The sequence below is a fragment of the Balaenoptera acutorostrata genome, chromosome 4 (genome assembly GCF_949987535.1).
Source record: "Balaenoptera acutorostrata chromosome 4, mBalAcu1.1, whole genome shotgun sequence".
Lineage (NCBI taxonomy): Eukaryota > Metazoa > Chordata > Mammalia > Artiodactyla > Balaenopteridae > Balaenoptera > Balaenoptera acutorostrata.
This window is the reverse complement of record NC_080067.1, coordinates 31,917,757-31,944,474: the sequence shown is the minus strand read 5'-3', so window position 1 is coordinate 31,944,474 and position 26,718 is coordinate 31,917,757. Positions and strand designations below refer to the sequence as shown.

General features: G+C 35.1%; 1 pseudogene; it reads left to right on the top strand.

Moving 5' to 3' along the window:
- Nucleotides 1-1,311: 1,311 nt before the first annotated feature.
- On the top strand, nucleotides 1,312-15,631 carry LOC102998926 (phospholipid scramblase 2-like; annotated as a pseudogene).
- Nucleotides 15,632-26,718: the final 11,087 nt, after the last annotated feature.

Genomic DNA, 26,718 nt, shown 5'->3' with positions numbered 1-26,718 from the left:
ACTACCAGCCCTCTATGCCGTACAACACTTTACCTGAAATTAGCGTTACTGCCCAACTAACTGCTGAAATAAGAAAGGCTTTTCTTGCTGCATATTTCCTCCTACATTTTATCTACAATCAAATAATGCAAAACCAAATGCCTGAATATTTATTCTGCATGTAGACTAGTCCTGTTTTTTGCAAGTACTTGTTGTCAACAATAAATATCACTGATAACCTAATAATTTCAAACCTAGGACTCTAGCCCCCCCAAAACATTCTAGAGGTTTACAGGTTTGATGTACAAAGCTGTTCACAGTATTACATACATAATAATGTTTAAATAAATTATAGTATGATTATTAGATGAAATATTATACAACACTTTTAATAGATTTTTCAGAATAATTGCTATATATTAATTAAAAGCAATATTAAATTGTATCAATAGTCTGAATCTCATTTTATTAAAAAAATACAAATACACGTGCACATACAGAAAAGACTGGGAACAAATATGTTGTGATATAGTGATCATTGATTTGCAGCAGAGTTATTAGTATTTTTGCATATTTTTTACTTACATATTTCACCAAATTATGTATTATTACTTTGTAATTAGACAACAGATAATTTATAAAAACACTCAACTATAATCTGTAAAATTAGTTTGCTATTTTTATATATGCCACTAAGTCTACATATTACCTTGCCAAATAGATTTGAATATTAGGTTCTTCGGTTAACACAGCTTCAAATTTTTCTTATAGTGTTATTAAATAAGTGTCTCTTTTCTTGTTATCCCTTATAACTCCAGGAGAGCTTATGTTGTCTATTAATAAATGTTTAGTTTAATAGATTTTGATGAAGTGATTCCCTTTTTTTTAAATTATATCTCCATGGTTAGTGATCTTGATAAATGCTTATAATTACTTTTCAGTAAGCTTGAATTATAGGTACTTTTTTTAAAATCCAAAACACATTGTCTGAATTTCACTGCTTTCCCTTTTATTCTGCAAACCACTAAAATATGGTTTCCACGCCCACCATTCTCATAAAGAGCATTTTAGAGGGAATATATTTAAGATCTTCAGTGGTACAATGCTTTTGACTAAAAGTAACCTTAAATAACTTCAATTTTTGCTGCTCTTAATTTCTCAGTACCTTAATACCATTTCCTCCTTTTTTTCTTTGCCTTTTTTTCTCTGTCAAGATCATCTCTAAACACCTTTCCTTTTCTATCTATTCGGTAAATATAATCTAAAGTAATGTCCAAAAATATGTAAGTCTAAAATATTTAGATTCTAGATAGTTTTAACATACTGGTGATTATGGTTTCCTCTTCTATGTTTTTAGTCATAATAAGTTATGAAACCAATAACAAATATGAAATTAAGAACAGCCTTGGACAGAGGATATACTATGCAGCAGAGGATACTGCTTTGTGCATGCGATTTTGCTATGGATCTTATAGGCCTTTTATCATGAGGATTCATGATCTTAAGGGCCAAGAAGTCATAACTCTGAAGAGACCACTAAGGTGTACCAGCTGTTGTTTTCCCTGCTGCCTGCAGGAGGTCGGTGAGCAATTACCTGGCTACTTTGTAAAGTAGTTCAGTAAGAATTTTTACCCTATCGTTGAATTTATATAATCAAATGAGATTTAAAGGAAAAGTGGTCTGCCAGCTATTGGTTTATGCTTGAGGATAAATTGTAGGAAGAAAGGCAGGTGGAAAAGACTCAGCAGTTAGCCCCATGTCCCTGAGCAGTGTGCCCCGTGGGGGTAAGATCTTAGATCCTTGAGCTCCATGAAGACCAGGTGTCTCTTTCATAGTACTTGACAGCCCTCTGAGAGAGAACATGGATCTCAGGGGAGATGCCAGGGCACAGAATGTTTATAGGAAGTCGGCCTTTGCCTATATCTCCATTGGCCTGAGACCAGCGCTGCCTGGGTCACTCAGTCATCCATCCATACGGGTAGCTGTGAGAGCAGGGCACACAGAGATACAAGCACATAGAGATTTGATGTCTAATACTGCACTTATTTTGAAAGGATAACTGACCTTATTCATACTAAATTTTGTTTTCCATGTCACTTGCTTTACATGTAATAATATTCTTAAGAATAGCTGAGGAAAAACTGAGAGTTGGATGGAATATTCTCTACAACTTATAGAGCACATTAGCATACATTATACTTTTGGTCTTAAAAAAAATAGACCTAAGAAGTCCTTATTTACAGATGAACATGCTGAGATGCTCTCAAGGTCACCCAGCTAAGGTGCAGAGCCAAGATTCCAGGCCCCATTTTCTTTCCATCCTAGCACAATTACCATTCATATTTGAAAATTGCCCCAGTGATCAGAGCTCTGTCCGTACATCTAAACCACTGTTTTTAAAGGAGTTTAAGAAAAGAGTTTTTAATAATTTAGATATTTTTCATAAGTATGAATAAACGAGAAAATTTTAAAATATAGGAGGCCAGTAGAGCAGTACTTCAGAGTGGAGACTGTGTATGCAGTTTGTGTCTCTTCCCTTCCACTTTGCAGCTGGGGAATCTTAACACAAATTAATTTACCTCTCTGTTCCTCTATAAATAGGAATAATAGTACCAACCTGCTAAGAATGTATTATGAATTAAGTGGTGCATAGAACAGTATTTTGCACTTAGAAAATGAGCAAAGGATCTAAATAGACATTAAAGAAATGTCTTTTTCAAAGAAAACATACAAATGGCCAAAAGATATATATGAAAAGCTGCTCAAAATCACTAATGATCAGAAAAATGAAAATCAAAACCACAATGACATATCACATCACACCTGTTAGAATGTCTGTTATCACAAAGAGAAGACATATGTTGGCAAGGATGTAGAAAAAAGGGAACTTCTGTACACTGTTGGTGGGAATGTAAATTGGTATAGCCATTATGGAAAAAAGTATCATGTCTCCTCAGATAATTAACAATAGAACTACCATATGAGCCAGCAATCCAACTTTTCAGTATATATCCTAAGGAAATAAAATCAGGTTTCATAGAAGTTTCTGCACTCATGTGTTTATTGAACGTATTTAGTAGCCACAATATGGAAACATCCTTAGTGTCTATTGACTGATGAATGGATAAAGAAAATGTGAGATGTGTGTGTGCGTGGATATATATAAATAACTTTATATATATGTATGTATATATAAATGCGTGTATATATATATATACACACATAAAATATTATTCAGCCAAAAAACAGAAGAAAATCTTGCCATTTGTGACAATATACATGCACCTGAAAGCATTATGCTAACTGAAATAAGCCAGATAGAAAAGACAAATACTGTATGGTATCACGTATAAGTTGAATCTGAAAAAAAATGTCTAACTCATAGATACAGAGAGTATAATGGTAATTGCCAGGGGCTGGGTGGTGGGAGAATTGGGGTATGCTAGTCAAACACTCCAAACTTTCAGTGATAAGATGAATAAGTTCTGAGGATCTAATGTGCAGCGTGGGGACTACAGTTAATAATACTATACTGTAAAATTGAAATTTGCTAAGAGACAGATCTCATGTGTTCGTACCAAAAAAAAAAAAAAAAGTTACCTATATGATGTGATGGTTGTTTCATTTAACTTAAAAGTGGTAATCTTTCCACAATGTGTATGTATACCAGATCATCACATTGTACACTTTAAACATACTACAATTTTGTATGTGAACTGTACCTCAGTAAAGATGGGAGAAAAGAATATTACTAATTGAAAAAAAAGTATTCAGTAAATGAGAGCTATTATCAGACATTGTTATGATGATGATGATGATTACATATTACCTATACTCTTTTGTTTTTGTAGATAGAAATCTATGCTCCTCCTGGTATACCAATAGGTTATGTTATTCAGACCTGGCACCCATATCTGCCAAAGTTTACAATTCAAAATTAGAATAAAAAGGATGTTCTAAGAATTATAGGCCCATATTTTGTGTGCAACACTTGTGGAAATGTTGAATTTAAGGTAAGAGATGTGATATATTTATAGGATTTGCTTTCCTAATATAAGGAGAATATAATTTTGTAGAATGTTACAAATATATTAAATAAATATTTGTAAACCAATATCTCAAGAGGAAGATAATGTGCTCATGTTTTTAACTTTGATCAGAGGTAGTTATTGCTCTGATTAAATGTCAGTGTTGATTATATTAAACGGGAAAAAGAGAAGCAGAGCCTTATAGTCAAAAAAACATAAGCAAAGCATCTAACATTTAAATATTGTGGGTTTTGTATGGAGGCACTGGATATTATCATTTTAAAAAGAACGTTAACCTTGTCACTAAATCTGAATGCCAAAGCACATGGTATTTCCTTAGTCTGAAACACAGACTGCCAGTGTTCTAGACCCTCTTCAGAAGCTCTGACATCTTTGAGTTCCTATGAAAAGCTCACTTACACAAAGAGAATTTTAAGAAAAATGGTGTAAGACGTACTGTGCAAATATGCTTCCCTATGGCCCTGGTCTTTGCATTAATTGAGTCACTGTAAATCACAATATATCTGTGTATTTACTACATGAAGAAATTCCATCACAGCAGTTTTCCAACAGGTGGTCTAGCCTTATAGCCTTTATATTATTTAGATGCAAATGTATAAAGTTTGGGTGTCTTATGACTCAATCTTAATATCATGATTCTATTAGAAAATCATAAAATCTGTTCAACTACATCGACATTTCCACAGAACGGACAAAAATCTCCTAACACTGAGCAGGACTGTCCCCTTATGATAAGATGTGGGAACTCTGCCACTGTCCCCTAACTGCCTAAGATTTTCCACTATCCAGCGTGTTTCTTTTACATTATCTGCTTAGCTTCCCTAGTAGTTTTCAATTCCTGTGTTAGACTCTGGTTATTTAAAGATGAATCACTTCACATGGACTTCCTAGTCTAATGACAGAGATGGGCAATCCTAAGAGAACAACAACTAATATTGTATAAAGGGACTTTATAAAGGCTCTTTTAAAAAGATACATATAATGTGTGTGTGATATGTATGTAAACGGACTTTATAGAAGTATATATAATATCAGTTCTCCATGTAGAGGATGGTATGTCTATCAAAGATTCAGAGCAGTGGAAAGATAATTATTCATTCAAGGAACAGTATTAACAGATAGTTTATTTGGTGGAAATAAGTGAAAACACAGAAAACATTTTGAAACTCTGATATTTAATGCTGAGAAATTTAGATTTCATCCAGCAATCCTTTCCAATGAATGCCTTAAAATATACATTAAATGTAATGAATTAACTTCTCTCCTGTACTTCTAGAATGATGCTAACTAGGTATTCTTTCAGAGAATTCAGAAATAGTGACTTGAATCAATTTCTGATGGAAAGTTTGACACCTTAAGGCTGGATTTATCAGTATGAGGGACCACTATGGAACATAGACTCCATCATGGTATCAATGGTCTGTGAAAGTTGAAGTAGAAAGGGATAAGAGCCTGAACATGAAGGAGCAGGTGTTATTCTAAAGGAGAAAATAATTCAGAGATATTTCATAAGTGAACTGAGTGAAACTGATTCATAGATTTGATGTCATTTGAGGAAGAAAAAAATTTGGAGATGATTCTGATGTCTCATGTTTGAGAAGCTGAATGAATAATGAACCATTGGCCAAGCTAAGAACATTGGAGGAGGGCTTCCCTGGTGGCACAGTGTTTAAGAATCTGCCTGCCAGTGCAGGGGACACAGGTTCGAGCCCTGGTACAGGAAGATCCCACATGCCGCAGAGCAACTAAGCCCATGAGCCACAACTACTGAGCCTGCACTCTAGAGCCCACAAGCCACAACTACTGAGCCTGTGTGCCACAACTACTGAAGCCCACGTGGCTAGAGCCCATGCTCCACAAGGGAAGCCACCGCAATGAGAAGCCCGCGCACTGCAATGAAGAGTAGCCCCTGCTCACTGCAACCAGAGAAAAGCCCATGCACAGCAATGAAGACCCAGTGCAGCCAAAAATAAAATAAATAAAAATAAATAAAATAATTTTTTTAAAAAAAGAACATTGGAGGAGAAACAGTTGATCTGTGGGAAGCTAATGATTTGTATTTGTGTCATGTTGGATTTTAGGTATGTAGAGGAGAAGGTTGGGAAGTTTTCAGCACACATATGGTAGTTAAACCCATGAGAAGATTATCCCAAGAATGAGTAGAAGAAAGCCAAGTAGACTTTCTGTCCCATGGAGATGATAGGCAAATCTGTCTTCTTCCAGGACTCTTGGCGGGGGAAAAAATATGCCTACATGAAACTGAAACCAATCCAGCACCCTCTGTGACTTTGAAGTCTGAATACATACCTCCATTTTAGTTCAGGAATCTCAAAACATAGAAATTGACCTGGAGTGGTGATACAGATGTCAGGATTGGATGCAAAGCACACTAAAAGATTTTCATCAACAGCACCTCTATTCCTACAGAAAAAGCCTATCTTCACATGAGCAGATTCAAAAATTACATACTGCTCTAGGAACTAATCCACCAGGAATAAACTGCATATAATAGAACAGTCAGCAATCAATCATATAAGAAATACCTAAATAAATATTAAAGAGACTAAAGAAGAAACAAGGAAGATCACAAGAGGAGAATGAAAAGAGTTTGAAAACAAGCCAGAAGAACCTTCAGAAATAAGGAACAGTCACTGATTAAAAAAAACAACAACAACAATGCATTAGAAAGGTTGAGCTAAAATTAGATACAAGTAAAGAGAGAATTAGTGAACTGGATGATCCATATGAAGAAAATAAAGAGGAGGTGGGAAAAAGACATCAATTTGAAGAGACAAAAATAAAATTGAAGGGACATAGAAGCTAGAAAAATGCTTGTGCATATGCCAAAGAGGAGATACAAAGAAAGACAAGACAGAGAATGTGCTTAAATAATATTTAAAGAGATAAATTGCTAAGATTCTTTCAGACCTTATGCTATGATGCTCCAATTCAGAGACTGCCAGAAGTTCTGGGTAAGAAAAAGAAATGACACTCAGGTACAGCTTAAATAAACAGCAAACTTCAAACTAAAAATGGAAATCTAAAATCAGCAAGTGACAAGGGGGAAAGTTATCTCTACTTTAACATGTAATACCTACAATTAAGATTTTGAGCATTTTACTCTACCTTTACTAGCTACTTGTATTTGCTCTTTTTGCATTGTGTATTAATATCCATTTATCTATTGGGTTGTTTACATTTTATTGTCAATTTACAAAAATAATTTGTGCATTGGAGACATTGATCCTGCATCTCTTCTCTGATTTTCAAATTTTTCAAAAAATCTACCCTTTGTTTTCATACTTTATTTTTATATATTTGCCATACAGAAATTTTATTTTTTATTTTTATTTTTTAATTAATTTTTATTGGAGTATAGTTGCTTTACAATGTTGTGTTAGTTTCTGCTGTACAGAAAAGAGAATCAGCTATACATATACATATATCCCCTCTCTTTTGGATTTCCTTCCCATTTAGGTCACCACAGAGCATTGAGTAGAGTTCCCTGTGCTATAAGTAGGTTCTCATTAGTTATCTATTTTATACATAGTAGTGTATATGTCAATCCCAATCTCCCAATCATCCCACTCCCCCTTACCCCCCTTGGTGTCCATACATTTGTTCTCTACATCTGTGTCTCTATGTCTGCTTTGCAGATATGCTCATCTGTATCATTTTTCTAGATTCCATATACAAGCGATATTATACGATATTTGTTTTTCTCTTTCTGACTTACTTCACTCTGTATGACAGTCTCTAGGTCCATCCACGCGTTTGCAAATGGCACAGTTTTGTTCCTTTTTATGGCTGAGTAATATTCCACTGTATATATGTACCACATCTCCTTTATCCATTACTCTGTTGATGGACATTTAGGTTGCTTCCTTGTCCTGGCTATTGTAAATAGTGCTGCAATGAACACTGGGGTGCATGTATCTTTTTGCATTATGGTTTTCTCAGGGTATATGCCCAGTAGTGGGATTGCTGGGTCGTATGGTAGTTCTATTTTTAGTTTTTTAAGGAACCTCCATACTGTTCTCCATAGTGGCTGTATCAATTTACTTAATGTGGTTAAGTATGGCTATTTTCATAGCTTCTGGTTCTCTTGTCTTAATTATAAAGGTACATCTCAAACCTTATGTTTTATCTAATGTTTTTAAATATTTTATATTTAAATCTTTAACTCACCAGCAATTTTATTAGAGAGTCTATGCTCTGTTGCAGTGACCTATCTCTTTTCACAGCAATGCCTTATGATATGCTTATGATGCCTTAATGATATGTCCTCTGTCTAGTCATAGCAAAATGATCACTCATTATTCTTCTTTATCATATTTTCTTGAATTATCTGATATTTCCTTTTATATGAACAGTAAGACCTTTTCATTCACTTTTTCAGAGGTTACAATCTAATCAGTATTGTGTAAAATCTGTTCATCATTTTTTAAAATTAGCATGTATGATATGCTAAACCTGTCCCATCCCAGTAGTGTTATATCTTTTAATTCATATCTTATTTTGTATTCTTCATAAGGCCATATAGTTTTCTTCATACAGAACCTCTGCCTTTTCTGTTACGTTATTCCTAAGTAATGTATAGCCATTCTCATTATTAAGAAGGAATATTTACATTTTGAGGTGCTTATTTTAAATGATGAGAAAAGATATTTTTCTTTACCGTCATCCAGTCATATGACTGTATTCTAATATTAAATTTAGGTGTTTTTGCTTTATTTACTTAGTTTTTCTGGGTATAAAATCACAGCACAAATGAGATGGTAGCTCCTCTAATGTTTATGTACCAGTTTGTTCATTTTTTTCCAGCCTACCTACACATCAATAATAATAATAATGATGATGACAATAGTGGGAATACCTACCAATTTGACTATTTCAGTTGAAATAGTAACAAATATTTAATAATTTAGAAAGATATTACTATTGTTTTCATACCATTTTTCCTATTCCTATCTACCTAAGGCAGGAATGAAAAAAAAAATTTTTTTGTAGAGGGCCAGATAGAAAATATTTAAGGTTATGTGGGTCATGTATTCATTGTCACAACTACTCAATTCTACTGTTGTAGCATAAAAATAGTCATAGGCAATATATAAATGAATGGTCATGTTTGTGTACCATTAAACTTTATTTACAAAAACAGAAGGCAGGCAGATGTGGCCCACTGACCATTGTTTGCTACTTCCTGACTAAGATTTTTATTAGGAATTTTAAAAGTTAAGTATCAACTTTTTAAAAGGAAGAATGTTATAACGATCAAGGGTGCAGACCCTGGAGACAGAATGCCTTGGTTTGAAACCCATGACTACAATTTCTTATCTGTGTAACATTAGACAAATAACCTTTCTTTGCTTCAGTTTTTATATATGGAAAATGTATATAATAATAGTATGTAACATGCAAGGTTATTATGTACATTAAGTTACCTAACAATTGTAAAGCCTTTGTATGCCATCCATATACTAAATGTTATATAAATGCTTAATTAGCAAATAATATCTTTTCAGCAACCACTGATATGATCATTTGTTTTTAATTGTATCAATTTTCTAGCATTTCACACTTATGATAGTATATTCTTTTGATACTTACCTAGCTTTATGTGCTAGTTTTCTATTGGGATTTTTGCATTTATATTTATATTATGTGAGTCTATAGTTTTCTTTTTAGAATATCTTAATAGTTATTGGTATTAAATTTATGGATTTGTGAATTCAATTCAAATGTAATATATATAATGCTATTTTTAACCCACAGTTCTGACACCAAATGTATGAATTTTTTTCTCACACCAAACAATTCTCCAACTCTCCAGGCACCAACTGGTTGTCCTACAATTTGATTCAATTCCAACACTAATTGGGGCTGATGCATACCCCACAGGTTAAGGACTCAGTCTCACTAGACTGCCCCTACTTCAGATGCTAATCACAAGTCCCAGAACTCCTGCACTTCTGACCAACCTTCTATAAAGCAGCGGTTCTCACAACTCCATTCTCAGAGGCAATAATTTGCTGGAATGGATCACAGAACTCAGAAACACATTTTATTCATGATAATGGGTTTTATAAAGGATATTATCAGGATACAGATGAACAGCAAGATGAAGTACAGGCATACCTCTTTTATTTGCATTTCACTTTATTGCACTTTGCAGATATTGCACTTTTTACAAATAGAAGATTCATGGAAACCTTGAGTGAAGCAAGTCTATCAGCACCATTTTTCCAACAGCATTTACTCACTTCATGTCTCTGTGTCACAAACTGGTAATTCTTACAATATTTCAAACCCTCCACCAGCAAAAAGATTATGACTTACTGATGGCTGGAATGTAGTTAGCATTTTTTAGCAATAAAGTATATTTAATTAAGGTAGTACATTGTTTTTTAAGACATAATGCTATTGCACACTTAATAGGCTACAATATAATTTACAAATAACTTTTATATGTACTGGAAAGCCACAATTTCACGTGACTTACTTTATTGTGATATGCACTTTATTGCAGTGGTCTGGAACCAAACCTGCAATATACCCAAGGCATGCATGTATATAGGGTGAGGTCTGAAATGGTACTGAACACAAGAACATTTGTCTTCATGGTGCTGGGATGCACCAGCCTCTAAGAATATGGATGCATTCACCACCCTGGAAGATCTCTGAACCCCATCATTTAGTTTGATTGACTAAATCATTGGCCATTGGTTATTCGGTCAATCTCTAGCCTCTCCCCAGCTTCTCCCCCACAAGCCCCACTCCCCTTCCACTTGCCAAGTCTCTAATCCTTGGCTTGGACTTTCTGGTGACCGGCCCCAATCCTGAAGCTATCAATCAGTGGCCCACAGCCAGTCATCTCATAAGCCCACAAAAGATTTATCACTCAGAAGTTTCCAAAGCTTTTAGCGTCTGTATGCCAGGAACCTGGGACAAAAATCACATGTTATAATTTTAAAACTCTCCTACAATTCCTATCACTAAGAAAGTTATAAGAGTTTTAGAGCTCTATGTCAGGAATCAGACAGAAAAACTAAATATATATTTCTTCTTGAGTCACAAATACCAATTAATTTTTTCAAAGTTGAAAGAACTTTATTATAGGGATTTTCTCTTTTTAAAAGGTTATCTGAAATTTAGGTAAGTATTACCTAGTCCTGATAACTTTTCAGTTGTAAGTCATTGTTCATATTTGAAGCTTTCCATAAAGAATTATAATTTTTACTTTTTGAATGACTTTTGGTGAAGTTTAAAATTTCTTGCTATAGGAATCAAAATGGGGAAATGTTACTATCTGTTATGTCCAGTGGTAGGATTATGGTGGTTGGTAAATTATCTTCTGTATTTTTTATTTTAAAAAATATTTTTAAATTAAAAATAAATTTTAAAAATAAAATAAGATTTCCTTACTGGGTACAAATGCTTAAATGGCAGCTATTAGAAGATGGAACACTAAACTGTACAAGAGATTTGTGTCTGTTTTTGCCACAATAACGATGCATAACAACCCCTAAAGCTCCGTAGCTTAAAACAACAGGCATTTGATTTTCATGCTTATGGGTCTGTAGGTCAACAGTGTCTGGGGGATATACCTAGGCTTAGACAGATGGCTCTGATTTAGGCTGTAAATTGCCCTCAGGTCTGCTTCACGTATGTTCATTCCAGAGCTGTAGCAACAGCAGCTGCCTGGATCACGCTTTTCTAGTGGCTGATCACAGGAGAGCAAGACCATGGCTAAACTGCTCATCCATGTTTAAGGTCTCCGCTCGTGTCACATCCACTAACACTCCATTGGTCAAACAAGGCACTGGTCAATCCTAATTTCAATGTGCGGGGAAGTATACTGGGCTTACAGAGGGAGGGGATTGAAATGACTATTTGATGAACAGTAATATATGCTATTACAGTGTTCATATTAAAAGTTTATTTCAGGTTTTTTAATATAAAGTTGGCCAAAGAGTTCGTTTGGGTTTTCCTGTAACATCTTATGGAAAAACCCAAACGAACTTTTTGGCAACCCAATAATTTAACCATCCACATCCAAACAAAATGGGTCAACTGTTTTTAGTTTCTCCACATTTATGTTATTGTCAACATAAGGTTGTTGGCAGCACGTATTGTATCTTATACACATTCAAAAAGGACACTTCTCTTCCTGGTTTCATACACCCTGCCTGCACATACTTTGGTGAGTGTGGGCTACATTCAGACCCACATGTCCACTTGGTGAGGTGCATTTATCCAGCCACAATCTGTTCAACTCTTTATAATGGCCCTGAGCTTTCCTTAGTCAGAATTGTAAAATTAGAAAAATTTTACTTTGGAGCTCTTTTGTTTCATACATGCTTCCTCCTTTGTTGTTCAGCCCCATTCTGTTGTCAAGCCTTACCCCAAGCCTTGACCTGGAGCATCCCATCAAGTTACTTATTGGTTACTTTACTTCACTCAAAACTTCCAGTCCTCTTCTCCAGGCTCTTGGCATTTCACATTTTCCTACTGACAGTGGGTGATAATGGGGCTTCCCATCACCTTTAAACACTAGACCTATATAAACTCTCTGTGCTTGTCTTAAAGCAGAATTCAGATGGGTGTTTCATTTACTACACCCCCCCATGGCTTCTAGAAATTTCATCAAAGAAATATTTCATATTTGTATCTTTTTCTACTTAACTTTTATTTTGGATCAATTCAACTCATTTATTAAGTCTATCTTAATGTAGAATAAAAAATGTTAAATATTTCAGCAAAACAACTTTTACATAAGGCAAAGAAATAATTTTTTCACGTATCTATAGATAGATGCAGGTATTTGTATGCATCTACTGAATCATATAACGTTCATAGTTCCATCTGGCACATAATTTTAAGAGTATATTTGTTTCATTTTAATCCAACTTTGAAAGTAAATTAAAAATTTCTAGAATTCTTTAAGCCTGTCTCCTTTTTTTCAATTTAGATTAAATCTCTTGATGGAAAAAATGTGCTTGGCAAGATTTCCAAGCAGTTTACTAGGCTTATGAGAGAAATATTTACACATTACAGTAACTTTGTCATCCAGTTCCCTGCAGACATTGATGTGAAAATGAAAGCTGTGATACTTGGCATGTGTTTACTCATTGTAAGTCTATTCTTACTAATCTTGGGTATAGATGGTTTCTCTAGTATCATGCTTAAATTATTCAGTAAATTGTATATTTTAGAATGACCTTCTTAAATGTATAGGTTTTGTTCAAAAGGGTTTATTTAATCCTAGCTCTGAAATTCCAGTTTCTCCTGATACTGTGGATTCATAGGTGACTAGTTCTCTCTGGAAAGTCTACTTAGTTTCACATGTCAATAGAAGGACATTAGGTGTTAAGGAGGGGCCCTAGTCTTTGGGGCTTGTATTAAAAAATCAAAATTGGTGCTTTGGGGAATACTTTAAATATGGGCTTACATAGGATAAAACTCAGTGAAACAGGTAGATTTCCTCTTGATTCACTATTAAATTAAATCATCTATTACAAGAGTATAATCTGCAATAAGAGTATATACCCAATCAAGCCATTGGATCGAACTGCCAGTTGAGAGGAAATACATGGAATAGAGCAATGATCCTGAACTTGTCTTCACATTATTGCCTAGAGAGATTTCAAAAACTACAAGTACCAAATCATACCCCAGTTCAATTAAATCGGAAGCTCAGAATCAGAAGTTTGTGTAACTCCCCAGATGATTCTATACGCAGCTAAAGTCAAAGACATCTGGGACAGAACAATGATTTTCAACCTTAGCTGCACAGTAGAAACACCTGGGTAGAAACACCTGGGTAGCTTTTCACACTCCCTATGTCAAGACTGCACCCAGATCTAGTAAACCAAAATCTCTGGAACTGGGACCAAGTCTTTAAGCTGGTTAGGGCTCCCAGGTGATTCCAATATGCAAACAAGATTTGCAATCATTAGATAACTACCTTAAACATTCATTTGAAGATGCAATCAGAAAAAACTAAAAGGTGAGATGATATACAGCAAAGAGGACCCAGTTCCTTCAACAAATAAATGTCAAGGAAGATAAAAAGAAAAATAAAATGAAAAAAGGAGAGAGACATCAACTTTACCCAGTTTGTGGACCATGTTTGCATATTGAACAAATCAGTGTAAAAACACATTAACAAGACATTCAGGGAATTTGAACATTGACTGGCTATTTGATGATATAATGACTAATTAAGGTTTTTTAAGCTCTGATGATGATAATAGGGGTTATGTAAAAGCAAAACACTGTCCATATCTTTTAGCTGCAAACACTGATGTATTTCAGTATAATGTGGTATGTTGTCAGGGTTTTTGCTCTAAAATAATGGAGGTGAAGCCAGGGAGTCTAGGGGATGTAGTAATTGCTGAACCAAGATTGGTCATGTTAATAATTATTGAAGCAGGGTGAGGGGTTTTTGGGACAATGTTATACAATTCTGTCTAATTTGGGATATGCATAATATTTTCTAAATAACTTTTAATATAACCAGAGTTCTGTGTAAAAATTGTGTTTTCAATAAGTATTCATTTCAAATAAAAAGCAAAATCTAACCTTAACCTTAAGGGAAGGGTTCAACAAAAGGCAGAGTAATGTGAAAGATATGGTGTGTTTAGGGAAGAGAGGCAATTTGGGGTATCTGGATAGATGGGAAATGAGACTGGGGGTGATGGTGGGGTTATTTAGAAATGACTTTAGCCTTCTTCTAAAAGTCCTTTAAAGATTAGGCAACTTTTTGTTGGTAATTCATTAAAAAAATTTTTGTTAATTGGTTAGTTTCAAACTAGATGTATATAAAAATTATAAATATAAATTTTAGAAAGATAGATTCTGGTGTCTATTAGAAAGAAATGAATTTGAGAGGTAAAATTGCAATAGTGCAACTGCAAGTGATTAGCAATTAGGATTAAATTATTTCTGTTGAAGGGATAAAGGAAAATAATAGATGTGAGAGAAACATTCTATAGGGTTTAGCTAATGTCATAGGGGAGGGCATCTGGATACACAATGATGAAATGGAACAAGCTGGGGAACACAGTGAGCAAATTTGGAAGACAAATCATGAAACCGACACAAAAATTTCTAAGGTGCATTCTGACTCTTGAGATGGCTGTCATTCTTGTGGAAAACAAATCTAAAAATTGCACATGGAACTCTAATCACAAGTTAGGAGAGAGAAGGACTACAAAACATAGAGGAGAAAGATTGAAAGAGAAGGATCCCAAGGGGGATTTTTAAAAAGTGAAATATGGAGAAATTACCAGAAGATTAATCAAAGTCATGCAGTTATCAACAAATGAATAGAATTGTAGTATTTAATTGCTATTAAAATTGAAAGTTGCACGTAGAGCTTATACAGCTATAGACTAGCTCCAGGTTTACTTTTTACAGTTTTTTGTTTCTTGTTTAATAGATATATTACTGTATTTTATCAGATCCCTCAGCATCTCTGCATCAGAATTATCTCTGTTCTGCTGTTGAAAATTCATTTCTGTATTTTTGCTTTTATCTAGGATTTCATGTTTTATGATAACAATGGCTGCATTCAGCTTTTGACAGCAGGAACATGGTAGCAGATTAATGAAAGTATCAGAAAATTTGATGTCTATACTGATTGGGACTGTATAAAAGAAAAACTCATCATTTTTTTCTCTTGAAAGTCATTGTACCATATGTGAAATACTCTGTAATGCCTATAGTCCCAGAATGTTATTTCACTTTGAAACTATGGTTCATTTTCTGTTCACTGGCTACAAATGTTTTATACATTTTCTTTGAATGTTTGCTCTGTATTTGGGAGAAATGCATAGGACTTTTACCGTTAGACATGAAACTTCTTATGAAAAGCCATTTTAAATTATACTCTGATTTATTTTCCATTTTTATAGCAAAAATTAATGACTTATTAAAGGAATTATAATGTAAAATTATACTTTGTTAAATCTAGTTATTTCATATGTAACAACTCATGTTATTTTACAAATACTGTATATTCAAGAGTTAACATTAACATAATTTCAGTATCCTTTACAATTATGTTCAAATAATACTCAATATGGATATCAAGGAAAAGTAAAATGTGTTTGTTTTATATTCAGGAATCCACACTATATTTAACTTTTTGATAAATTAATCTGCTAGTGTAAGTAAAATCTTCATATTGACAAGACAGTAAATTACCATTTTTGATGGTTTTGATTTTGATTCTGTCCCAAAGAAGGACACATTTTAAAAACTCACTCTAAAACTGGGGTATTGTTATAATTTTTGAAGTAACCATTTACACATGGAATAGTTAGTTCCTATATCCTATTGTTTATAGAACACAGTAACCTTGATATTACTCTAGGTGTTAATAGAATATACATATTCCTTTGCAGGGTATAAACTTCAGTATAGGCCTAGTGTTAAATGTACCAATAATCAAATAACCGGTTTTTAAATTATTGATATATTTCCTTGCATATTTGATTTTTTTAAACAATCAGTGAACAAGCAGTTCAGGTGGTATTCTGAAGTCTGTATCTTTCATTCTCTTTCAAATCTCTTTAAAAGGAGCAAAAGCATATGATACCATTAGTAAAATCAATACCAGTATTGGAAGCTAGCATTTCTATCTGTCAGAAAGTTAAAGGAATTTTTAAACTCTGTTTTGTAGAGAAAATTGAATTGAGTGAGATATCCAACCCACAATTTACATCATGCAAAGGACATGTGTTTAAGAAATAAGAGCTTATGGGAGAAACTGCCTTTCTTCTGCAGCAGAACTCCAACACCACTAGCTGCTAATGCTGAGAACATTGGGATTGCGGGGAAACTGCAGGAAAAGTGATGTCCAGACTACCTTTCATTAGCCTAAATAATTCACTACATGCCAGAATACAACGATAAGATGTAACAGAGGTATTCACATTCAGTTTAGAGTTGGTACAGACAGCATGCCAGGTAAAGTGAGGTACCTGCACAGCTGGATCGTAGTGGCATTAGTTATACCAGTTTAGAGAAGGGGAGGGCTTTCCAAGCCAGCTGTCAGGTACCACAACCAACCCAAAAAGAGGTTAGGGATACTGACATTATCTCTGTGACAGCTGCATCTTGCTTTCATTTCCCCCCACCCCTTCCTCCCCAGCTTCCTCCTCCCCTTTCCTTGCATGGGACACAGGGTCTCTGATTATACAAAGTAAAACTGCAGATAATCTGAGCAATTCCTTCTATCTTCAACTGTGCAAGGAAAAGTTAAGCAGAAAACCACACACTATCTGCAGGACCCATTTAAGTTCAAATATTAGACAAATACCTTCTCATTAAATATTTATAAAGAGAAAAATGATCAAATATGAAAGATTAGAAATTTAAATGAGAAAAATACCAGGAATTACAATAAATATCTTAATTTGTAATCTCAGTGAGATTTCAGGGAATGTTGCATATGTATTTGTTCCTGGAACAGGCAATAGAGAAATGGGAACATTTTGATGTGGCAAAATGTTAGCGAGGTTGAAAAGTATGATGACCACATCATATCATCCATATGATGGAAGAAAGATAACACAATAAGAAGACAGATTTTAGAAATTCTCCAGGAAGTCTAACAAAGTGCAGAGAGAAAAGATGATTTTTGAGGAATAGATATATCAACTTCAATTTATGTACAACCAGAATTCCAGAAGGAGAAATCAGATGGAACCAAGAGAATAATTTTTATAAGTAAGAAAACTTATTTCCAGTCAGAACAGACTGTACTCTTCTAGTTGAATGAATTTATCATATATCAGAAAAATTCATGAAAATACCTATCTATGATTATTTATTCACAAAACAATTATTATATATCTGCACTAGGGGAGACATTGTTAGGCCTTAGTAGAATGGTTTCTGTGCCTTAAAATCCATGATATTCCCACAGTCTAGTTCATTTTTACTTACCTCATCAATAAGGTTCAATCAATTCAGCACTGTTTAATCACAGATATTTAAAGGATCAAAGTATGAGGAACAAAAAGAAATCCTATAAAAGTATTGTGTCCTTGCACCCCATTTCCTATGCCTGCCTTTGTGTAGAGACCTTACCACTTCAGAGGTTCTGTCCCTCAGGATGATGTGACTTAGAGACGTGGGGTCATGGACTCATTCAGAACAGGAGTTCCCTTTGCCTGTCCTTCTCACTCTGAAAAGAACAAAAGAAAATCATCACATCTCAGGTCATTATTCTGCCCCCCAAGTCCTAGCTCTTGGCTTCTAAGTGCCATTCTCTACCTGAACTGGGCTCTTTGAGAAATGGTTGATCCCAGAGTTGAAGCCAGGAAAAGTACAAGATAAGCCTTGAACAACTTATGGAAGATCAAGAAGGTGCTCAAGGAATGATGGTGGTGTGTTCAAAGAATGAATTTGAAAGAGCTCCAACCAGCAAAATTAAGGACAATTTGAACATCAAAATATTTTTATGAGATTATTACCATTAAGTAAAGTAGGACACCATGTGTCCTTACAGACATAATAAATGAGAAAATTAAAATTTTGCTAAGGACACAGATATAGTTTTGAATTACTTTCTCATGAAACCCTTTTAATTTTTAAGGGGGAAAGAGTAACTTTTCCAGCAGAGCCTAGCAGCCCCCACTGTGATCACATAATCAAAGTTATCATCATCAATAATGGGACAAAGTAAATTGCGTATCACCTAATTGGATTCAGGAGTTGTGACATGTAGTTTAGAACAGCACATAGTGAAATAATAGTTCCAAGTTTTATTGAAATATAATTGACATATAACATTGTATTCATTTTAGATGTACAACATGAGGATTTATGTTTATATTGCAAAATGATTACCACAATAAGTTTAGTTAACATCCATCCCCTCACATAGTTACAATTTTTCTTTTCTTGTGATGAGAACTTCAAGATTTTCTCTCTTAAAATCCTGCACAGAGGATCGGTGCCGACCAGTGCTCACCAGCCTGAGACGCTTGTCTGCTCACCCGCCGGGGTGGGTGGGTGCTGGGAGCTGAGGCTCGGGCTTTGGAGTTCGGATCCCAGGGAGAGGACTGGGGTTGGCTGCATGAAGACAGCCTGAAGGGGCTAGTGTGCCACAGCTAGCCGGGAGGGAGTCCGGGAAAAAGTCTGGACCTGGTGTAGAGGCAAGAGACCATTGTGGGTGCGCAAGGAGAAGTGCGGGCCCGCCATAGGAGCTTCTTGCTCCGAGTGCTCACAGACAGCAGGGCACTGCCTACTCGAGCTCCAGAGGTGGGCACGAGCCACGGCTGTTATCTCGGTCCCCAGAGGCGGGTGCAACAGCTGCTGCTGCCACCAAGGGTCCTATGAGCACATGCAGGTTACTGCCCACACCTTCCTGGGAGCCTGTGCAGCCCACCACTGCTGAGGATCCCACGTTCCTGGGCCAACTTCCCTGGGAGAATGCACGGCGTGCCTCGGGCTGTTGTAACTTCACGTGGGCATACCAAACAACTAGCAAGACAGACACACAACCCCACCCATTAGCAGACAGGCTGCCTAAAGTCATACTAAGCTCACAGACAAGCCAAAACACACCACCAGATGTGGCCCTGCCCATCAGAGGGGCAAGATCCAGCCCCACCTACCAGAACACAGGCACCAGGAAGTGTACACAAGCCTCTGGACCAATCTCACCCACTAGGGACAGACACCAGAAGTAAGGGGTACTATGACCCTGCAGCCTGCGGAAAGGAGACCCCAAACACAGTAAGTTAAACAAAAGGAGAAGACAGAGAAATATGCAGCAGATGAAGGAGCAAGGTAAAAACCCACAAGACTAAACGAATGAAAAGGAAATAGGCAGTCTACCTGAAAAAGAATTCAGAGTAATGAGAATAAAGATGATCCAAAATCTCAGAAATAGAATGGAGAAAATAAAAGAAACATTGAACAAGGACCTAGAAGAACTAAAGAGCAAACAAACAGTGATGAACACCACAATAACTGAAATTAAAAATACACTTGAAGGAATCGATAGCAGAATAACTGAGGCAGAAGAATGGATAAGTGAGGTGGAAGACAGAATGGTGGAAATAACTGCCACAGAGCAGAGTAAAGAAAAAAGAATGAACAGAATGGAGGACAGTCTCAGAGACCTCTAGGACAACATTAAACACACAAACGTTCAAATTATAGGGGTCCCAGAAGAAGAAGATTTTTAAAAAGGGACTGAGAAAATATTTGAAGAGATCATAGTTGAAAACTTCCCTAATATGGGTAAGGAAATAGTCAATCAAGTCCAGGAAGCACAGAGAGTCCCATACAGGATAAACCCAGGGAGAACCATGCCAAGACACATATTAATCAAACAATCAAAAATTAAATTCAAAGAAAAAATATTAAAAGAAGCAAGGGGAAAGCAACAAATAACATACAAGTGAATACCCATAAGGTTATCAGCTGATTTTTCAGCAGAAACTCTGCAGGCCAGAAGGGAGTGGTAGAATATATTTAATGTGATGAAAGGGAAAAACCTACAACCAAGATTACTCTACCCATCAAGGTTCTCACTCAGATTCAATGGAGACATCAAAAACTTTACAGACAAGCAAAAGCTAAGAGAATTCAGCACCACAAAACCAGCTCTACAACAAACGCTAAAGGAACTTCTCTAATGGGGAAACACAAGAGAAAGAAAGGACCTACAAAAACAAACCCAAAACAATTAAGAAAATGGTAATAGGAACATACATATCGATAATTAACTTAAATGTGAATGGATTAAATGCTCCAACCAAAAGACATAGGCTTGCTGAATGGATACAGAAACAAGATCCATATATATACTGTCTACAAGAGACCCACTTCAGACCTAGGGACACATACAGACTGAAAGTGAAGGGAAGGAAAAAGTTATTCCATGCAAATGGAAATCAAAAGAAAGCTGGAGTAGCAATACTCATAACAGATAAAATAGAATTTAAAATAAAGAATGTTACAACAGACAAGGAAGGACACTACATAATGATCAAGGGATCAATCCAAGAAGAAGATATAACAATTGTAAATATATATGCACCCAATGTAGGAGCACCTCAATACATAAAGCAAATGCTAACAGCTATAAAAGGGGGAATCAACAGTAACACAATAATAGTGGGGGACTATAATACCTCACTTAGAGCAGTGGACAGATCATCCAGACAGAAAATTAATAAGGAAACACAAGATTTAAATGACACAATAGACCAGATAAATTTAATTGGTATTTATAGGACATTCTTCCAAAAACAGCAGATTACACTTTCTTCTCAAGTGCACATGGAACATTCTGAGGATAGATCACATCTTCAGTCACAAATCAAGCCTCAGTAAATTTAAGAAAATTGAAATCATATCAAGCATCTTTTCTGACCACAACACTATGAGATTAGAAATCAATTACAGGAAAAAAACTGAAAAAAAACACAAACACATGGAGGCTAAACAATAACTACTAAATAACCAAGAGATCACTGAAGAAATCAAAGAAACCAAAAAATACCTAGAGACAAATAACAATGAAAACACAACAACCCAAAACCTATGGGATGCAGCAAAAGCAGTTCTAAGAGGGAAGTTTATAGCAATACAATCCTACCTCAGGAAACAAGAAAAATATCAAATAAGCAATCTAACCTTACACCTAAAGGAACTAGAGAAAGAAGAACAAACAAAACCCAAAGTTAGTAGAAGGAAAGAAATCATAAAGATCAGAGCAGAAATAAATGAAATAGAAACAAAGAAAGCAATAGCAACGATCAATAAAACTAAAGCTGGTTTTTGAGAAGGTAAACAAAATTGATAAACCTTTAGCTAGACTCATCAAGAAAAAGAGGGAGAGGACTCAAATCAATAAAATTAGAAATGAAAAAGGAGAAGTTACAACAGACACTGCAAAAACACAAAGCATCCTAAGAGACTACTACAAACAACTCTGTGCCAATAAAATGGACAACCTGGAAGAAATGGACAAATTCTTAGAAAGGTATAACCTTCCAACACTGAACCAGGAAGAAGTAGAAAATATGAACAGACAAATCACAAGTAATGAAATTGAACCTGTGATTAAAAATCTTCCAGCAAACAAAAGTCCAGGACCAGATGGCTTCACAGGTGAATTCTATCAAACATTTACAGAAGAGCTAACAGCCATCCTTCTCAAACTCTTCCAAAAATTTGCAGAGGAAATAACACCCCCAAACTCATTCTAAGAGGCCACCATCACCCTGATACCAAAACCAGACAAAGATATTACAAAAAAAGAAAATTACAGACAAATATCACTGATGAATATAGATACAAAAATCCTCAACAAAATACTAGCAAACAGAATCCAACAGCACACTAAAAGGATCATACACCATGATCAAGTGGGATTTATCCCAGGGATGCAAGGATTCTTCAATATACACAAATCAATCAATGTGATACACCATATTAAATTGAAGAATAAAAACCATATGACCATCTCAATAGATGCAGAAAAAGCTTTTGACAAAATTCAACACCCATTTATGATAAAAACTCTCCAGAAAGTGGGTATAGAGGGCACCTACCTCAACATAATAAAACCCATATACAACAAACCCACAGCAAACATCATTCTCAATGGTGAAAAACTGAAAGCATTTCCTCTAAGATCAGGAACAAGACAAGGATGTCCACTCTCGCCACTTTTATTCAGCATAGTTTTGGAAGTCCTAGCCACAGCAATCAGAGAAGAAAAAGAAATAAAAGGAATACAAATTGGAAAAGAAGAAGTAAAACTGTCACTGTTTGCAGATGACATGATACTATACAAAGAAAATCCTAAAGATGCCACCAGAAAACTACTAGAGCTAATCAATGAATTTGGTAAAGTTGCAGGATACAAAATTAATGCACAGAAATCTCTTGCATTCCTATACACTAACAACGAAAGATCAGAAAGTGAAATTAAGGAAACAATCCCATTCACCATTGCAACAAAAAGAATAAAATACCTAGGAATAAACCTACATAAGGAGGTAAAAGACTTGTACTCAGAAAACTACAAGACACTGATGAAAGAAATTAAAGATGACACAAGCAGAAAATACCATGTTCTCAGATTGGAAGAAGCAATATTGTGGAAATGACTATACTACCCAAAGCAATCTACAGATTCAATGCAATCCTTATCAACTTACCAATGGCATTTTTCAGAGAACTAGAACAAAAAATCTTAAAATTTGTATGGAGATGTAAAAGACCCTGAATAACCAAAGCAATCTTGAGAAAAAAATAACAGAGCTGGAGGAATCAGACTTCCTGACTTCAGACTATACTACAAAGCTACAGTAACCAAGACAATATGGTACTGGCACAAAAAACAGAAATATAGATCAATGGAACAGGATAGAAAGCCCAGAGATAAACCCACGCACCTATGGTCAACTAATCTATGACAAAGGAGGCAAGGATATACAATGGAGAAAAGACAGCCTCTTCAATAAGTGGTGCTGGGAAAACTGGACAGCTACATGTAAAAGAATGAAATTAGAACATTCCCAAACACCATACAGAAAAATAAACTCAAAATGATTTAAACACCTAAATGTAAGACCAGATACTATAAAACTCTTATATAAAACTCTTAGAGGAAAACATAGGAAGAACACTCTTTGACATAAATCACAGCAACATCTTTTTTGACCCACCTCCTAGAGTAATGGAAATAAAAACATAAATAAACAAATGGGACCTAATGAAACTTAAAAGCTTTTGCACAACAAAGGAAACCATAAACAAGAGAAAAAGAGAAACCTCAGAATGGGAGAAAATATTTGCAAATGAATAAACAAAGGATTAATCTCCAAAATATACAAGCAGCTCATGCAGCTCAATATCAAAAAAAACAAACAACCCAATCAAAAAATGGGTGGAAGACCTAAATATACATTTCTCCAAAGAAGATATACAGATGGCCAACAAACACATGAAAAGATGCTCAATATCACTAATTATCAGAGAAATGCAAATCAAAACTACAATGAGGTGTCACCTCACACCAGTCAGAATGGCCATAATAAAAAAATCTACAATAAATTCTGGAGTGAGTGTGGAGAAAAGGGAACCCTCTTGCACTGTTGGTGGGAATGTAAATTGATACAGCCACTATGGAGAACAGTATGGAGGTTCCTTAAAACACTAAAAATAGAATTATCATATGACATGACAATCCCACTACTGGGCATATACCCAGAGAAAACCATAATTCAAAAAGGCACATGTACCCCAATGTTCACTGCAGCACTATTTACAATAGCCTGGTCATGGAAGCAACCTAAATGTCCATCGATAGACAAATGGATAAAGAAGATGTGGTACATATATACAATGGAACATTACTAAGCCATAAAAAGGAATGAAATTGGGTCATTTGTAGAGACTTGGATGGACCTAGAGACTGTCATACAGAGTGAAGTAAGCCAGAAAGAGAAAAACAAATGTCGTATATTAACGCATATATGTGGAATCTAGAAAAATGTTATAGATGAACCAGGGGTTTGCAAGGCAGAAATAGAGAAATAGATGTAGACAACCAATGTGTGGACACCAAGGGGAGAAAGGGGGGAGTGGGATGAATTGGGAGATTGGGATTGGCATATATACACTAATATGTATAAAATAGATAACTAATGAGAACCTGCTGTATAGCACAGGGAACTGCACTTCACTGTACAGTAGACTCTAACATGACATTATAAAACAACTCTACCATCCCCCCCAAAAAAGAACTAACCAACAATATTTACTCATTAGCAAGGGATAATATATAAGCTATTCATTTTGATAATAAGCAAGTAAGCACACCTTTATTGCAAATCTTATCTTCAGTCCCAGTTTACTCACAAAATGGAAACAAGGTCAGTAGCATGCATTTAGGAATAAACCAATCACCAGGAAAATGCCCAAAGGAAAAGAAACATTTCCGGTAGTGTCCCCAGGTTAAAGAATTTTTTGCTCTCTTTCTAACCCCAGATGGTCTGGCCAACTTTTATTTCCAGGAAGATATAGACATAGTACCTGAAACAGAAAGAAATAAGAAACACCCTAATGCATATATGGACACACTGTGAAATTGTCAAAATTTGATAATGATGACTTCACAGAGAGAGAATCTCTTTGTAAATAAATGCAGATATTACCTAGATGACAAGTTTCCTGAAAGTAATATTTTATAGTCTTTTAACAATAATTCCCAAACAGCAGAGGATCTGCTCACACACTTCAAAAGGCAATTATTTGCTGGGTTTTTTATTTATCATGCATCTCTAACTCATGTTGTAATAAAAAACAAAAGAACAAATATTTTGGGTACTTTGTAGCCTTCAATGCATAAGTCCCTGTCACACACACACACACACACACACACACACACACACACACATACACGCATACACACACAGAGCAATGTAAGGTCATTATCCTCCAAAGGTTTATAGCTCAGTAATAATGTCTGTATGAATGTATTTGTTCTGCTTTGACTCACATTTCCCAATGACTATAGATAATTGTTAGTAGTGTAGTGAAATCACAACAATTATTTTAAAATTGTTTAAAAAATACATTAACAATGGTTCTCTAAGATACTATTTCTTTCCTATGTTAACATCTTATAAAATCATTAATATTTTTTGTTTGTTGGTTAAAAAAAAAGATTTTCTCTCTTAGCAACTTTCAAATATGTGACACAGTATTGTCAACTATAATCACCATGCTGCACATTACATCCCCAGGACTAATTTATCTTATAACCTAAAGTTTGTGCCTTTTCACAACCTTTACTCATTTTGCCAACCCCCCAACTCCCCACCACTGACAACCACCCCCTCTACTCTCTGTCTATGAGTTCAGTTTTTAATATGTTCCACATATAGGTGAAATCACATAGTATTTGTCTTTCTCTATCTGCTATATATCATTTAGCATAATGCCCTCAAGGTCTATCCACGTTGTTGCAAATAGCAGGAATTCCTTCTTTTTATGGCTGAATAATATTCCATTGTGTACATATACCATAGTTTTGTTATCCATTCTTCTGTGGATGAACACTTAGGTCGTTTTCATGTCCTGGCTAATGTAAATAATGCTACAATGAACATATGAGTGCAGGTATCTTTTTGAGATGATTTCGTTTTCTTTGATTAAATACCCAGAGGTGGAATTGCTGGATCATATGATATTTCTAATTTTTTGAGGAATCTCCATACTGTTTTCCATAGTAGCTGCACCAATTTACATTTCCACCAAAAGTGCATGAGTTCCCTTTTCTCCACATCCTTGACAACACTTGTTATTTCTTGCCTTTCTGAAAATAGGCATTCTAATCAGTGTGAAGTAATACCTCACTGTGGTTTTGATTTGCATCTCTCTGATGATGAGTGATGTTGAGCACCTTTTAGTGTATCTGTTGGCCATTTGTATGTCTTCTTTGAAAAAACATTTATTCAGATCCTCTGCCTAGTTTTTAATTAGATTTTTTTTTTTTGCTTTTGAACTGTGTGAGTTACTTAATATTTTATATATTAATCCCTTACAAAATATGTGATTAGCAAATATTTTCTCTTTCTGAAGGCTCCTTTTTCATTTTATTGAGAGTTTCTTTTGCTGTGCAAAAGTGTTTTAGTTTGATGTAGTC